Source organism: Pristis pectinata, chromosome 11, assembly GCF_009764475.1.
Source record: "Pristis pectinata isolate sPriPec2 chromosome 11, sPriPec2.1.pri, whole genome shotgun sequence".
In the NCBI taxonomy this organism is placed as follows: domain Eukaryota; kingdom Metazoa; phylum Chordata; class Chondrichthyes; order Rhinopristiformes; family Pristidae; genus Pristis; species Pristis pectinata.
Genome location: NC_067415.1, coordinates 36,949,353 through 36,967,290, shown reverse-complemented (window position 1 = coordinate 36,967,290; position 17,938 = coordinate 36,949,353). Strand labels below are relative to the sequence as shown.

Genomic DNA, 17,938 nt, shown 5'->3' with positions numbered 1-17,938 from the left:
ACTCGGTTACCTTATGTAAAATAGAAAATGCTGGAAACACTCAGCAGGTCGGGCAGCATTTGTGGAAACGTTAACCCTGTTTCTCTTTCCACAGATGCTGCCTGACCTGCTGAGTGTTTCTAGCATTTTCTGTTTTTTATTTAAGATTTCCACCAACTGCATTTTTTTCATATTAATTTTGGAAGTCTAATGTCTAGGACAAAGTCATTCACAATATTACGCTAAATTTGTAATTCTTGTGATACTCCAAGTGACTGGATGACAGCAGCTTCGCCATGAATGTAGGCAGTGTGAGTTCAATGCGGTTTATAGAATCTGAACCTGTGGGAGCGGCTGCGTACTTTCACAGAAAACTGAATTCATCTGTGATTTAACATGACGAGCTAAGTATGTTTCGGACGTTGAACAAGAAATATTTTTTTAACACAAAACTTCCAAACTGCACAGGGACTTGACTTTGCGGATGCATTGAGTGACCATGATGTCAAAACGTTGCAATGTTTCTTCGTGTCCTCTCAATCACACTCGCGTGTTATGAGTGGCACTGCCGACCCATTACGAGCTGCGTTCATGTTTCTCGTTCATTTAAACGTCGGCCTTCTTTATTTCTACCCTGCAAGGAGATCACGTTCACTCATACATTCCATGGTATCTTTGCTCACTGGCATCAAGTGAGGGCTGGTGGCGAGGGCGCATGCTCAATGGCCAAATGAACACTCCAACTGCAAGCCGGGGGGAAAGAAACCGCAGGTCAACATTAGAATCATTTGAATTGCGCCAGATTATACAACTGGCGCTCTTTAGTTGCACGTCCCCGACCCAACATCACTATCGATCGGAAATATTCTACAGGAGACTTTTGGCAACGTGGCTGTGTCAGCAGAGGAGGGAAGTGTATTTGTGGTAGAAGGTGCAAAGCAAACCAACCCCTTGCTTTGTAATGATAAAGTTAGCCCCAGTGTCGAGGGGATCATGTTGCAGACTCTGTACTGCTTTCAATCTCGATTTAAATCTAATGCATTAAACTGTGTGTCCTTCCCTCCTCCCCACCCGTGTTCACGACAGCCTCGATCATGTGTTCCCCACTAGACATTTGCAGCTCTCAGTTCTGCCTTCATTTTGCCACGGTTTGCACAACTCCTCGCAGAACCGTGCTTCATGCGTCCCTCCGCGTGCTTTCCTTTAAATCTCCCGCCCTCTCCCCAACAACAGTCACCACCCCCCACCCCCACCCCCACCCCCACCCTCTCCCCTTCACTTCACAGCCTGATTTAATTTGAAATAAGCCGGCCTCATGTGCCAAGTATAGCATCATTTCTGAAACATCCCTTTCGGCCCGGCGGGGTGATTGATGGGGACACGCTCATAAAATGCGAGCGGCTGTTCTCTTCAGGCGCTTGGCAGGGTCCATTCCGGGCGCGCTTCCCATCATTTCAACCAGTAGCACATTACTTTCATTTTTAGCATATGGGTGATGTCGGTGCGACAGGAAAGTCACGAGGATTTTCCTCCCGAGTCTTTAGATCTTGTCAAAGGTCAAACAAGACGTGCATTCTATTTGTTATGGTGTACGTGAGTGTGGAGATAAATGCAGATCGGTTTGTAATAACACACTGCATTCTGTAGCTTGACTAAGTAGATGGAGCAAGGCTCTGCAGCTGGCAAATAAACAGTTGCAATCAATGTTGGATACAAACAAACGAGGGGCTGTTTTTTTCACCATTGTGCTCGTAGGGACTCGGCAGCTTTGAATTCAGATGTGCTAAGAATTGCAGAAGATAGTGATAAGACATGAAAAAAAAGATATGTTCAAGTGAAGATTGCTAAGGTGCACGTCGCTGGCTCCAGGATTTTTAGGAACCCTGCTGTCCATCACTCAGGATACGTGTTGTCACCAGCAGCAAAACCACACAGCAACCGGAAAGCCAGCAGGGAAGCCACATTCCACACTGTGTGGGAATACATGTTCAATGTACAATAGTACCCCCCCCCCCCCCCCCATTCTGCAAAAACATTTCTTTTCTGGTTTACATTCCGAATTTGAGACGTTTCTATAGATAAATCTCTCAAACGGAAGCGTGATCCCACAAGCTGGCAAATTATCGACACCTATGCCTGTCACTGCGGCAACTGAACTGAACATGAATACAGGAGCTATCGGTAGCATCAAGCTTATCACTGCACTCTTTACCAAACGTCACATGCCCACACCAATGACGCACCAAGGCAAAAATCCCCGCTGATCAGCGAAAGAGGCCCCTCCATACTTCAAACAGGTGCAGAGTCTACCTCTATCTCAGGATATTTTGGGGCAGACGTTTAGTACAAGAACACACACGGAGTGTCTCCTTTTGAAATCTTACACAATCTAGCAGGCCGCAGGGTATGCACGAATTCCTCAGTATTATATGCACGAACTGCCGGTTAGTGAGTACTTGCAGCGAGTTGTTAATCGAAATCTCCGAGTGATAGTGAGAAATTATGATTTCGAGGGGCAGCGGCCGGACAGTTTATTGCAACTGCGTAAAACAGCTGTTTACCGAGGCAGCGGTGAAACAGGAGAATTAGAGGTGCACGCTTTACCAAAAGTAAGGGCGGCCTTCAAGCAGCATATCAGCCAACTAAAGAAAGTGAACAAAGATGGGTAACTTTCCATCAAATGGACACACAGATTTTAGATAGATAGATAGATAGATAGATAGATAGATAGATAGATAGATAGATAGATAGATAGATAGATAGATAGATAGATAGATAGATAGATAGATAGATAGATAGATAGATAGACAGACAAAGAGATGGACACTCATATCAGAAGAAAAGCGTTCAGTGTTGTTTGAAATGTTAGGTTTGTTGCTAAACTATTTCTATACTTTTTACATTTAACATGTCATGTATATGAATGAATACATGACATCAACGACATTCCTGTACAACATTAAATCAAAAGACAAGCAATCTAGAAATAAATGTCCCAATTTTCTGCGATGCAGGCGCATAAATTAAACATTTTAAACGCCTACAAAACGTGTCAGAAGATTAGTGTTGGTCACGATTTTTAGATTATCTGCTGTGAGCTTTCGGATGCTGCGGAAGACTGATTGACTTTGAGCTGAAGGGATTCGGTGTAAAATGAGACGAAACGTGCAGATCGATGACTGGGGATTAGAATGGATCTTCTGAGAGATTGCGGGTTCTGACAACAGCAGCCGATCGTTACCAGTGGATCTCGAACGATCAAAGGATAAATCCCTATTCTGTGGATCTTCACCCATCGATACCAATCCCCAGGGACTCGCCGCAGGGTTTCCAAGGTATCTGTTGGAAACAACAACTGACGAGGAAACAAGTACTTTAAATGATACCATGTCTATTACTGGTAACTCTTGAGATCTGCTGTCACTTTGCAATTTTTCTACATATTTTGTATTGTTTTACAATTAAAATATTTCTTTAAAATACCACCACTATTATTTATCCTGTAACTACGATGTATCACATTCACTCTACATAAACAAGGTCATTTTCAGTTCATTGGCTATTAAAAGTTCTCATGACATTTATTTCCCTCTTCATTTAATAACTACAAGTCCCGAAATCCTTCGCTGTTTCAATGTGGCTCTCAAGGGATTTGGGACGGCCTATATTTATCAGCTTCACTGTGACCTGTCAGTATGTCACATGACCTCCCAGTGGTTCTTTGTCAGGAAGAAACACACCAGGGCAAATCCGAAATTGCCAAGTGTCAAAAAAAAGTCTGTAGGGTTGCCAAACCACAAAACTTTTCCGGTTAGCCAAAAACATAAAGCTAATGTAGCTGTTTGGTGTACAAATCGCTGGTACATTTCCGTAGTGTAATTTTTTTGAGTTTCCTGTTCTACAGCGGCACTTCAAAGCTTGAAAATCCTTATTTTGAGGATTTAACCACGTTGAATATTTTGGGAAACCCGAGGAGAGCAATTCAAAAACTCAGTAAATTGTGAGATTTGATACGTTTAAAGAAGACAATTCCTGAAAGCGACCCTCTTAATTGTGCTTTATATTCCGGAATGATATTATTGTCCTGCAGATCTTTGATGATCCGCTTACAGATCTTTGTAACTTGGCTAATTTTCCGCGACTGTCCGTCCTCAAGTGATCTCTCAGTAGAACTTAGCCGGGTAGTTACTTAATGATCAAAGGGTACAATCAATAAAGGATTCCGTAGGTCTATCTTATCACTGCGGGAAAACCAGAGATTGCGGATTCCACCTTTATCTGATACCATGGTGACCGGCTTTCTGCGGTTGTCCCTTTAGTAGGAGCTCAACTCTGAACCCGTTAAAATGCTACAAGGTCACATATGTCTACTTTCAATCTTCAGCAATGTTCTACCTTTCAGTTTACCTTTTACACCCAGTATTAAGACTGAGAATCAGCCCATTACCATGAGTCTTTTGCACAGATTACGTTTTATCGGAAATATTGAGCTGGAAACGACAATTTGAATTGTTTAAAACTTATTTTAGAGAAAAAAGTAAGTTGAAAATAAATTACAAAAGACAACCATACTGAAATCAAGACACTGTTATTCAAATGTAGGCAACCTCAAAAAAAAGCATAAGTACCGATTTGGAAGACCTCGTGCCAACGATGTTAAAGATTGTGAACTTACCTCTCACGGGTGGAACTAATATTTTTTTTCGTTTATGGCACAATCAGTGACGGAAACCATGAAATAACAACGGGATTCCCCTCACTCTTGTATTTTTTTAACCTTTCCTAGCACCTCATGTGTCATCAGAAATAGAAAACTACAGTCAACAAATGAATTAAGAAAATTTGCTCTGCTCGGTGCCTCAGATCAAAGCACCAGATACGTTTCATTCGAAGGAAGCAGATTGGAATAAATTATGACCGCGCTGGATTTTAAGTTTTCAATCTGTTTTAATGCCAACGCTTGATTCTATAATAACACGCACCTTCCCCTAAGTTACTCTAACTTTTCCCTTGGAAGGCTGAGCAATATAATACATATTGTGCAGTCCGACCAATAATACCGCAGAAATTTCTGTTCTGAAGTCTTATGGGCCTTTTCAGCCCGTGTTCTTAACTTTGAACATAAAATGCATAGCCGATATGGGAGAATTATACTGACAATACATTCACATGCCCAGTCCAATCCTACTTCTTACCAATGACAGCTAGAGCGCACTTTAGATAGGCACCAATTTAAAACGTTCTTATAAACGCTTCTATTAATGGCAAAGGGATTTTTATCTAACCTACATGGGGGGCGTTGGTGGCAGGGGCGTTCCTTTAGTTCCTTCATGATTAAACATAGTTTCTTGTGACTAATTGGGACGTTTCGACTTAGATTTCTATTTAATAAAATGAAGTCCTGATGCGGGGGGGAAACCCCTTAGTGATAATATCAGAGTTGAGACAGAGGTACCAAAATGGTTTAACAAACAGTCTATTAATTTTAATAAATGAAAATTAGAGCCCACAACAACGTCATTGGCGATCAAATAAACAACGGACCTGTTATTTTAACAGAGTCTTAATCTGTAATACAGACAAAGTGCATCTGTGTTAAAAAAAAACTCGGGTTATCCGATTTACTCACGGAAGGACATTTTCTTAGAAGAGGTTCTGCAACCGATACTGTTTTACAGAGAATGCCCAGTGCTGGGGCAGTTCTTTTTAAAGGACCCAAACACTAAATGGAGATTAATCTTTCTTTCCTTGCCTTTTTTGGGTATTTATAAACCGTGTTAAATAGGATAAAAACCTAAAAATAATTCAATAATAAATAAAACAGACCGAACATGTACTTGGCCTCTTTCACTCACCGATCGTTGAACTGTTCCGTGCTCAGTAGCATCGGTCTACGACTTGGAAATGTTTTAGCAGATTTTCCAATCAGGCAAGCTTTCACAATAACCGTCCTAACAAATTAAAATGGGAGAGTCACCACACTTGCACATAACGAAGTCGGGCTGAAAATTCCGTGTGCTTTATTTGAACTGGCACTCAAAAGTATACAACAGGTCTTTGGAGATCCCACAGAATGAAGGGATTCTGCTTTGTTATGGAAACGACAAATCTGTTTAAACGAGAATGGAGCCGGGGACATCGGACAGAAGCTACTAATTAATATTACGCAGGATGAAGTCTAAATTCATAGCAATAAAAGCAAAGTTAGATGTTATTTTCCTGCGAAACTGTTTGTTTCGATATTACGCCGGTCCTGTTTGATTTTTTTTGCAAACGTCATCTATGCAGTGAGTATAGCTTTAAATATTCATGCGAAAAAAAATAAATTCTTAAAGGAGAACGCGCTAGAATTACAGATTTGCTCTTAAAGGTATGTGTTTATGTTTTGACAATTGTAATATCTTGGAAAGTGGAGATATGAGTGCCTTTCAGTGCATTTTTCTTCATCATATCAATTCCTTCTTGTTTGCTCTGATCCCATACATACGAATGTAAATTCAGACCCATCAATCATCCTTAACGATCTAGTCTGGTCTCACTTACTAAACCAGTCCCCAGAGACACAAGGAAGCCTTGTCGTGTTTAGAATAACCGCTTACAAAAAAGACAAACCAGAAAAATAAGACTAAAGAGTAAATATCAAAATTCGAAAGATAAACACTACAGATTATAGAAATTTGACAAATATTCGACATCGAAACAATCTAATCATAAATTAAGCGTTCATGTAAATTGTAACAAATTACAAGTCGCTTGATTTTTATTCTTAACGGTTGGTGTTAATTGGAAATTTTTAAAAAATGTTTTATCATCACGCTTTGGAATATAGCATTTTTTTCGAGATGTATCTGTATATTTAAAACAGAACTTTTTAAAATTGTAAAATATGAAATGGATTATGTGTGGTAAGCAATTATATCAAACTAATAGAGTCACCTCACAGTCTCCCGGCCTTCACATTCAACGGATCATCTTGCACTATTTCTGACGTCGCTAACATGATGCTACCACCAAACATGATGTCCCCTCCCTTTCCCCTTTTGTTTCTCGAGACTATTCCCTCCATGGCCCACTCTCCCATTATCCCAATAACTCCTCCGCATCCCACATCAATTCTGGGCTAATGCAACATTTGTCCCTTTACCCCCTTTCATTTCCACCATCCAAAGCTTCAAAATTATCTTCAGGGTGAAGCAGCGATTTACTCCTCTCGATGTAGCATTCTGTATTTGATGTTAGCAATTTGCTCTTTTCTACACTGGAGAGTCTACATGGATAGGGCGAGTGCTCTACAGTTCACCTCTGCTCAATTCACCAGCGCAGCCCCGAGCTTTGGCCACCTGCCATTGTCATTCTTTATCCCAATGGAACTCTGACCACACTTTCCTCAGCCTCCTACGCTGTTCCCGTGAAGCTCAGTGTAAGCTCAAGTAACAGTATCTCGTCTTTTGACAGGTCACGTAACAGACATCGTGTTCAACAATGTCAATTAATGATTCTACTGTTCCCATTTACATCCTCTCAAGATTCATCGTTAGTTTATTTATTTGTCTCATGCTTTTCACCAGATTCCCTTTCATCATTTAATCTCTTTTGTCTTCCACTTTATCACAGACCTTTCCTTCTGTCCCTTCTCCCCCAAATCCACTATTGTATTCACCCTGGATCTTTATATTTCTTATATCGCTTAACATCTTCCAGTCCTGACAAAAGGTCACCAAGTTGAAACGTTAAGTCTGTTTCTCCCTTCCCAGATGCTGCCTGACTAATTGAGTATTGACAATTTTTGGTTTACTTTCTTATCTCAGCTGACGTAGTATTTTGTTTTTTATATTAAACTAAGATTATTTTAAATGTTAATTGTCAATTAACCTTTATTAGCCTATTAGAATACCAACATTATGATCTTAGATAAAAATCAACTGCCAGGACTTGTTTGAAAAAAACTTAAGATATTATTGCCACCTTAGACATATAAAAATCGTTTCTTAAATTTAATATTTTCCCAAACATACCCGATTCACATTCGTCTGCCTGGAGAGGGAATAAATGATCCTCAAAGACTAATTGCTTAAGTCTTTACCGCCATCTAGTGCTAACAGAAGCAGTACGTGACACTAAAAAGTTTGATTAGGCCGCAGTGGAAACCCGCGAAAAAATTTGGAGTGCACATTCAAAATTAAGGGTTGTAATTAACATTTATAAGTCTACGTGATGATCTTTATTGTTCTAAATTAGCTACAGATAATTATGGCATAATTTTTTGTCTTAAAGGAATGACCTAAAATATCAATCAGTGTTTTAATCTTTTCAATATCACAACATTATTTAATTATTCACGTTGCAGGAAAGAAACACGGACATTTCAGAAGAGCAAATTAACAAAACCTCAGAAGTATCCAGAGTATTGAATTCAGTTCATTTCATATTATTTCCATGGCCCAAAATCGTTATGACAAGCACTACAAATATTCTGTTTTGGTATACTCTTATCTGCTTTCCTACATTAAAATTTTTTAAAATTTTATTTACAGCATGGTAACAGGCCCTTCCGGCCCAACGAGTCTGCGCCACCCATTTTAAACCCAAATTAACCTACCCGTACATCTTTGGAATGTGGGAGGAAACCGGAGCACCCGGAGGAAACCCACGCAGACACGGGAGAACGTACAAACTCCTTACAGACAGTGACAGGAATTGAACCCCGATCGCTGGTGCTGTAATAGCGTCGCGCTAACCGCTACGTTACCTTGCTCACACTTTTGGTCTGTTTTAATACACTTAGCAAGTGCATGGACACAGTCCCAACTTCATAATCCTCAAATGACCACCCAACCCAATTTTAATTTTCTTCCTAATTATTCTTAACTAATTGCTGAAGTCTGGTTTTCTTGCCAGTTTAGACTGACCACCATCCTTAGTGGTCAATCCATTTCAGATTATGTGCTTGTTCCCTACCAAGAGATTCTTTGCTTAATTTTCTTTCAGTAGTGCCCTGCCAGGATTTATCTCATGGCTCAGAAAAGTAGAGCATCCATAAATAAATCTTTAGGATTTTTGTGGAGAAATCCTGAGTCTAAGCCCATCAACTTGATATTCTATTCTAATTAAATTTAACATAAGCTTCCAAAAATATACTTCATCCTTACTATAAATTCTGGACCTGCTGATATTAACCCCATTCTTTATAGTGATTATCATTATTTCCTCCAAAATTAAGATAATCCCCAGAAGAAATGAAAGCCTACCTATATTTGTACACAGACATGCATTGCAGACCTTGCTAACAGACAGACTGCAAATCACAGACAGGTACAGCTTTACAGCTACCAGTTGCAGGTCAGTATAATTGCAACCCTCGTTTAGTTCCTTTTGATATACAGCTTGCAGAAAGGGATATTGTTTCATTTGACGTATGAGAACCTAAGAAAGGAATTTTGTTCAGGATAAACACAAACACATGTTAAGCTACTAAAATTTGACATATTTCATCCTGCTGTGAAGGGAAATGTATTAATTTACCAGATAAACCCTAGAAAATCTTGTTAATATACTTTAAACTTATATGTCAAAGAAATCAGACCAATTTTGTTAATGGTTTTTTCTAAAAGATTAAGAAAATAACTATATTTAAAAGAGATTTATTGTAAAATATGTGAGCTCACATTCATCATATCAACAATGTAGTCATACAAAGATTTGATACATTCTGCAACATGTTAATTGTAGCAAAGTTCAGTATTTTATTGATATAAACAATAGCAAGCATGAGAAGCTCCAAATTAGCCAGTCTGATAGTACTAAGGGAGTTTGCTGTGTGCATTAACTTTCATTACACATATTCTCTTCCATACCCTATGCTGTAGTTTCATCCACAATTTCACCAAAGTATATTAGTGGCAGTAAATTGATTTCCTTATAAAAACACACTGAAAATAGTAAATTGAAACCAAAATAAAAGCAGAAACAGCTGTTTGGATAAATTAATCTGACACAAGGAGAATAAACAATCTTCCAATAATCAGCAATTAGGAGAATTGGGAGACAGAGATATCTTGAATAGACAATAATTCTATCAATTAACTGACATATTCACCAATATACCAAGTGATTTTTGTTCAGATATAAATTGTTTGCTGTAGCACAGGTTGGGACAATCAGATCTATTTTCTGGTTAGTCACTGAATCCAAATAAGGTCTCTTCATAAATCTCAAAGTGAAGTTGTTTGAAATGTATGGCTACAGTTACTACTGCTTTCACACATTAACATTCCACGAACTAAATACGGACAGTGTAAGTTAAAGGAGATTGGTAAATATATTGGCTAATGCAGCAGGGAAACACTCTTCTTTGAATACTGCAGGGGATCCACCTGAACAAGCCTCAAGTTAAATATTAAAGGACACTATTTTTCCCAAAAGAGCATTTCCTCAGTCAGAACTGAGATTTCAATCTTGACAACATATTTAACTATAGGAGTGGAGTTTGAACCCATACCCTTCTGATCTGAGGTGAAAGTAGACCAATTGAACAAAGCTAATGCCAAAATCAATGTACTATATCAAGTCAAAATGCAGTGCACCAAAATTTTCCGCTAGCAGTATTAGAGCCCACACGATAGCATCACAAACAGTTTTATGCTTACGAGTGCATTATTTTCTTCCATGTTTTAGACAAGTATTTTCTTCATTCCTTTTCCTAGAATATTGGCAATGATTTCAACAATAGGCAATGGCTGAGAGACCAGCCTGCTACCTTCCTTTTTCAGTGGGGCTCTGTAAATGGCTTGTGTGAGGTGATTGATCTTCTGATTATCCTTCCTCTTAACTGGGGGTGGCCTGACATCTGTTCAGCACAGTAACATGGTTTAGATCATGGATGAAATCCTCTGTCTTAACATTCTAGGGCACGGTAAATTGGAACTGAATTGTATTTCACTATCTGCTGCTCTTGGGATTCTTTAAGTTTCTAGTAATACAAATAGAAACTCCAGGGTAATGCACCTTTAATTGAGTTATATTTGTGCTCTAGACAATTTATATATTGCTTTTCAGTATAGTAATTTTTATATAATTGCACTCACAATTGTTCTTAAGATACCCTGCATTTGCATTGTAATGCAGATTTGAATGGATTTAATTAAGAAAGTTTTATTCATCATGGTAAACATGAAATATTATACTTTGTTGAATGAAGGTGGTCAGAGAATGGCACCAGTGTCTTCATGGTAAAATATAATGAAGTGGCATTGCAAGTTTTCACAGTTGGGAGGAATAGTTCTTCCTCAAAACAAAAATTAAGACTTCAATGTTATCTACCTCAATTACTAAATAATTTAAGTAAAGCAGTTGCCTTCAAATCTAAGGACCATTTTATAAAAAAAAATATAATTGCTCTGAACAAAAAGTGGGTTTAGATCTTCTTCAGAACTTATTCATCACTATTCCAAACATGTTATCTTTCAATACATTGCACCTTTTTTGCATTGCTGATTACAGAACCTTGCAACTATTTGGGTCTATGTGAAATAGAAGCCACCTCGAATCACAGAAGTGGAGATTTCATTTGAAGCAAGCCTAGCACATTTCATGTTGTCTGAATGATGTAATTTTGTGCAACTTAAAAATTCTTACACACACCCTCTAATGCAAAGCAAGTAAAACATCAGTCCTTCTGATACGTAAATCACTTTTCTGTCTGTTTGGTGGATGAATAATTATATCTGCACTTGTCATAATGTTAGATTTACTTCATTTATTCTTAACTGAAGTGGTATTTACTCTCTGTGCCTTTGTCATACCAGCCTCCTATGGAATATATCAAAAGGTATGATAAGGAAACATGAAAGTGCTAAAACACAACAGAAAACTTCCGCTAAATTGCTGGGCAACATATTTGAAATTGAGCTCTTTTGAGTTGAAGCAATTTTGTGATTTAACTTGCTAGGCAAAAAGTCATTATGTCAGGCAGGTATTATGTCCACATTTCTGGTGTCAGGTCAATAGATTTGCTCTTGTCCCTTTAACGGTAACAGTATTTTGAACTGAAAGTTGCTGGAAGAGCTAGATGGAAGTGGTGTGGTGCAATTCGGGCAACTGGGATCCGAGTTGACAGGGTACCCAGTTATATATCTCCTTAAGCATCCAGACTGAAGCACTGTTGTAGGTTTAAAAGAGCAGAGGAAGAATTAATCTCCAAGCTCAAGCAAAATCTGGAAAAAATGAGACCAGATTGGTGGTACTTTTCACTGTCAGGGAGATTGACTGGCAGTAATTCACACTTATCACATCACTGAAAGAGGGCTTAAATGTGAAATGATTTGACTTATTATTCTTTGTGTGCTTACTTCAGACCAATTGTGCAAGTATATGAAATTTTACATCATCTATGTATTTGTACAAGGAATTTGAAACCAAGATGTTGGTTTTGAGAAGCTAATGTAAAAATGCTGGATCACTAATACTAATGTCCTTGTTTAATTGCACCTCCCCATACACTTGAAGTTGTGGCATTTCTGTATAAGTAACCATGAGCACGACTATCCTTGCAGATATTTTGAGAGAAAGATAATGAAAAGAGAAGACTCATTGTGGGCCTGGAGTCACATATAGGTCAAACAAGGTAAGGATGGTGAATTTTCTTCCAAAGAACATTTGTGAATGAAATGGGTTGATACAACAATCCAGGGGCTTCATGATTATCATTACCAGTTTCATCCGAACTTTACAGAATGCAGCATTTTTAGTTTCATTTAATTACTTGAATTTAAATTCTCCATCTACCATGTGGGATTCAAGCTCATTTACCTGGGTTAATGGTCTAGACATCAGGATGCTAATCCAGTAATTTAACTTCCATGGTATTGTACCCCTATTCCATCACAAATCATATTTGGGCTGTGTAGAATATCTAACTTCTGAACTGTTCTTTTTAGCACAATGCTCATAGTTAAATTCCTGATCCAAGGTCATCATTTCCTCTCCATCCTCACTTCAGATGTTGATGGTGAAGACTGGCCTTTGTGACAGTGGCACCCTCAGAAGGAAGCCAAGATGGATCTTCCATTCAACGCAATTGGATAAAGCTGGCTGCTAACATTTCAGCTTTTGTACTCATATGCTTTGTTCTATATTTGTGGTTTAATTGTTCACCACTATTTACATCAGAACGTAGCACTTTTTATCTATTTTGGTGATTGTTGAATGACTTGACACTGCCTATGGCACCCTACCTCTGCTGTTTAAAATATATATAATTGAGTATTATGGCTTTTTTAGATTGGAATCTAATAGTTAGGTATGCCTGGAGCTACTGACCTGTTGATCAGTAGCAGCAATGGTAAACTGAGCAGTGAACAATACCACAATGTTATAGATTGTGAGGGGATACAATTTAGTTCCATCACTGGCTCACACTTCACAGCTGACCAGTTTTGAACCATTTAATCTATTCTAAATTTATCCCACTCAGCAATAAAGTATTCTTTAGACCATTGGTCCAGTAATGTAGCCATGACACTACTATGTCCTCAGTATACAAGGAATTGGACTACTGGATGTGAATTTGTTCAGTATTTTGAACTGTAATCTCTATTACCATAGTTGTAATCTCATCTTTCATTCTGCTATGGAGTGTTGCAATTGCATGCTTGTCCATTACTTTGTACCCTTGAAAAATCACTTGGGAACAGTGGTAATTACTGGTCATAACCAGCTTAATTTTTTTGGTCATTAGGAATGAAATTCTAGATTGAACAGCAAGAAGCAGAAAAGATAAGAATGTTACACATTCATCAGGTAATACCTTAAGCCACATCTGCACATTTTGAGTCTCTTGCTTTATCTGAGCCTTTCGGGCTTCCAGAATTGTCATTTATATTTACATATAATAAATTTAAGTTGCAGGTAATGTATTTTTAGGTCAGTGAATAAAAGTTATTGCACTTAGTTGAAGGAAGTATAGGACAGGGATTCAAGGTGATCAGCAGAGTTATTCACTTTGTAGCATCTTTTTTAGGTAATGTATGGGTTCTATCAGCAGTATTAAACATTTCTTTTATCAGTCAGACATAGAAGTAAAGATTAATCTACATCTTTATTTAAAGGTATGCCAACTGAGAATTTCCAATAATATAATGCAATGCTTCTCAGAACTCTAGTTGAACTTCTACACAAAAGATGGAAAAAATGAACAGCTTACTCAATACTTAATGTAAATTTAGAAGATGTGATTCTCTATATCCTACATAATATTCCATTTCACATTTAAAATTGGGAGAATGTTGTTGCAATGCAAACACTGATGCTTTTAACTTGTAATTCAGTACTCAGAGGGTTTATATGGAGTGCTTGCATATTTACAAAACAACTTTTGAGTCAAAGCCTGTAATTATAGGCCAATCACTCAACACAGAGCTCTTGAACCCATTAAAGTTTGGGCATGGTTGGTCAAAGATTTGGGTCAGAAGTCAAGGTCACATACTTCAGCAAATCTGGTTCCAGGCATTTTTCAAACTGTTCCAAAGCTAAACTTTGTTTCAAAAATAATGGATACCTGGAAGTGATTATAAAGCAGTAATCTAATTGAGGGGTTCAGATGATATCATAAACCATGGAGACCAAAGCTCAGTTCTTTATAATTACCATTTGAACCCCAAGATTTGATTACAACTGTAAAATTCATCACTGGTATATTTTATTGTGTGTGTTTTTTATATATGTGGTTTATTTTCATGTATGTGTCTGTATGTGGGTGGGTGGGTGGCAGGGTTGGGGGTGGGCGGGCAGTGGTGGGCTTTCCGTTTCTGTTCCTTTTCTGTGTTGCAGCAGCTGTCGTTACAGACAGCAGTGGTAGTGTGCTGTAGGTCATTGATGCGTGATGGTATTCACATAAGAGGATTAATGATTGTGACATAATTGTTACAGGTTTATTTGAAATAATGTGCAAACAATTACTGGGAAACTCTACATCCAGTGTCTGTAACCATTATTATTAATAAACAAAGTCTTGTCCCTGAAATTAAGTTGTAGTATGTTACAAGGTTTTCTGATAAAAAAGTAAGAACAGCAAATCTCAATGTTAAATATTCACACAATATTGTTGCACAGCTTAATTTCAGGGTTTTTGGGGCTATGTATCAATGAATCTATGTGAATTTAGGAAATGGAGTGGGCTGTACAGTCCCTCCACTCTGGTCAGAATGCCACCTCCATTTATGTGCCTTTGCTCCATATCCCATGTTACCTGAACTAATAGAAATCTATCTGTCTCCATCTTGAAATTTTATTTGATCAGTATCTATAACATTTAGAGGAAGAGTTGCAGCTTTCCATCACTCATTCTATGAAAAGGTGCTCCTCAATTTCACCCCTAAATTGGCAGGAACAGTAGTGTAGCGGTTAACGTAATGCTATTACAGCGCCAGCAACCCAGGTTCAATTCCGGCCTCTGTCTGTAAGGAGTTTGTATGTTCTCCCCGTGTCTGCATGGGTTTCCTTTAGGTGCTCCAGTTTCCTCCCACATTCCAAAGACGTACAGGTTAGGAAGTTGTGGGCGTGCTATGTTGGTGCCGGAAACGTGGCGACTCTTGAGGGCTGCCCCCAGAATACTCTACTTAAAAGATGCATTTTACTGTGTGTTTCGATGTACATGTGACTAATAAAGAAATCTTATCTTATCTTACACTAAAATTAATATTGTGCCTCCTTGTTTTGAATACTCTGAGTAGAGAAAATAGTTTCTATATCTGGCCTGTCAATCCTTTTATAATTTTATTGATCTCAATTCGATCACCCCTCAACCCTCTGAACTCAAGGGAATAGAAACTTAACGCTTTAAGCCCTGGTATAATTCTTATGGATCCTGTGGGATCAGCATATATTAACTGTCGTTTGGTACCCACAACTGAACATAGATGAGGGATAATCACAACAATTTTGTTAACCAAATTCCCACTCTTCTCAGAAATTGTAAGAACTGATTCTAAACCTTACTTGGCTGACAGATACATAGTGAGCGGGCTGTTAAAATGGGCAACTGAGCCACACAACTTATTTGCACTAATCCTGCCACTACTCCTTTGACTACAATGTTAACTTGCTCTACAGGGCTCCAAGAAGGCAGTGGTTCTCCTTTAAACATGTAGATTAGGTTAAGATGGCATCATTAGACCCAATCCAGTTGGAGTATCAATTTTGGCTTCCATGATGAGCCAACAAAATAAATAGCAAGTTAAGCTCAGGCAAGAAGGGATCAAGAAAGGAAAGTGAATTTTATATTGTTTACATAATTTTGAGTGACTAGGAATCCTTGGCTTTTCCCATCTCTCTCTTTTCTTCTGATGCCCCACCCAACTATTTAACTAAGCACTTAAGGATCATTCTTTCAGGACCAGAGTGATGGGCTCCTGGCCCTTCACCCCACTCGTTGGGATGAAGGGTCGTTGGGTAGTTACTACTTTCAGGTGACTCTGGTTTTCAAGTTTGTCACCTGTTTCAATCATACAACATAGTGAATAGTTTAAAATTGGGGCTTGTGATCCAATTAGTATTCCACTAAAATTAGTGTTCTTGATACTCAATCACTGAATGTTCCTTACTTTAGTCAAATCATGTACAATAACAACATTTAAAAGATACTTGGACAGGTACATGGATAGAAAACATTTAGAGGGATTTGAGCCAAACACAAGCAAATGGGAATAACTTAGATGGGCATCTTGGTCGACATGGATGAGTTGGGCTGAAGGGGCTGTTTCTGTGCTGAATTACTCTACAACCCTATACCTTTCCAGTGATTGTTTCAGGCAAATGATGCCACTAAAACATTCAACTGCATCATGACAACCAGTGCAGGCCATCCCCAGGTAACAAATGGATTTCGTTTACACAGACGTCCATAGTTGATTTTATAAATCAGAAAATACATAAAAACCATTCAATATGGTAACCATACATCCACAGTATTGTAATGAAAGGCATTAAAACCACATACGACTGATAAGAAAGGACAACTACTAAAAGTAGATATTATGGGATCTCGTTCATACATCCATAAGTCAAGTATTTGTAACCCAGAGGTGACATGTATAAGCAAACTTTTAGAAACCTTTTTGCACATATGCAGATGATTATGATGAGGTTAACAATATTTTTTACAATATTGTTTTCTTTGGCAATCCATAATTTTCCTACAACACTTTATCAATTTATTCTATAAACTGGGACCATTTATGCACATTCTTTTGTGTGGAAATCACAAATTAACATTCTGCACATCAGCTATTTGGCATATAACCGATCATGCTAGGGATCGCACCCATGTTAATTAGTGACCATAGTGAAGCTGGCTTGTGCACTTCCCTGCACGATTCACCTGAGTACACTTGACACTTGCCCAGTATTAGTCACACAACTGGGGATGTCAGAAATCGTGAAGAATGTGTTTTCTCCACTGCCACAAGAAATTTGGGCTTCTGAGGGAAATCTACAACCATCTTGGTAACTCTCCAAAAAAAACTATCAGCTCATTGCACAGGAATGAGACTGCATTAAAGAGTCTGTGATGTAACATGGATACCTTGCATCCTGCACCTCAGCCTCACTTTTCAATGGCCAGCATAATGTTAAGTAATTCACTGGAGCTCTTCACTGATCACAGCCTATCGTGAGCTGCATACAGCAATCACAGGCTCCTTGATCAGCCTATGTCTTGCTGTTTGGGGCCACCTACAGCACAGGAGTTGATTGTGCTTGCTTATCACATGGATGAGGCAGGGGCTGGGTAAAGAGACACCACGTCCACCTTCTCCATTGTTTTACTGCACCTTCATGGCAGCCTTTTCTGCCACTCTACTGTGATTTCCATGAGTTTTCTTCCATGCTGTATGACTCTATGACTCCAGTGAATTACCTTATTTATTGGTGGACAGCAGGAGAGTCTCATGGTACAAGGACACAA

General features: G+C 38.5%; 1 long non-coding RNA gene across 1 annotated transcript; it reads left to right on the top strand.

The window, feature by feature from the left end:
• The first annotated feature begins 6,122 nt into the window (after window positions 1-6,122).
• LOC127576218 (uncharacterized) lies at window positions 6,123-12,552 on the top strand. Its single transcript, XR_007957187.1, has 3 exons — window positions 6,123-6,349; window positions 8,514-8,693; window positions 12,531-12,552. It is a non-coding gene; the product is annotated as an uncharacterized LOC127576218 (long non-coding RNA).
• Window positions 12,553-17,938: the final 5,386 nt, after the last annotated feature.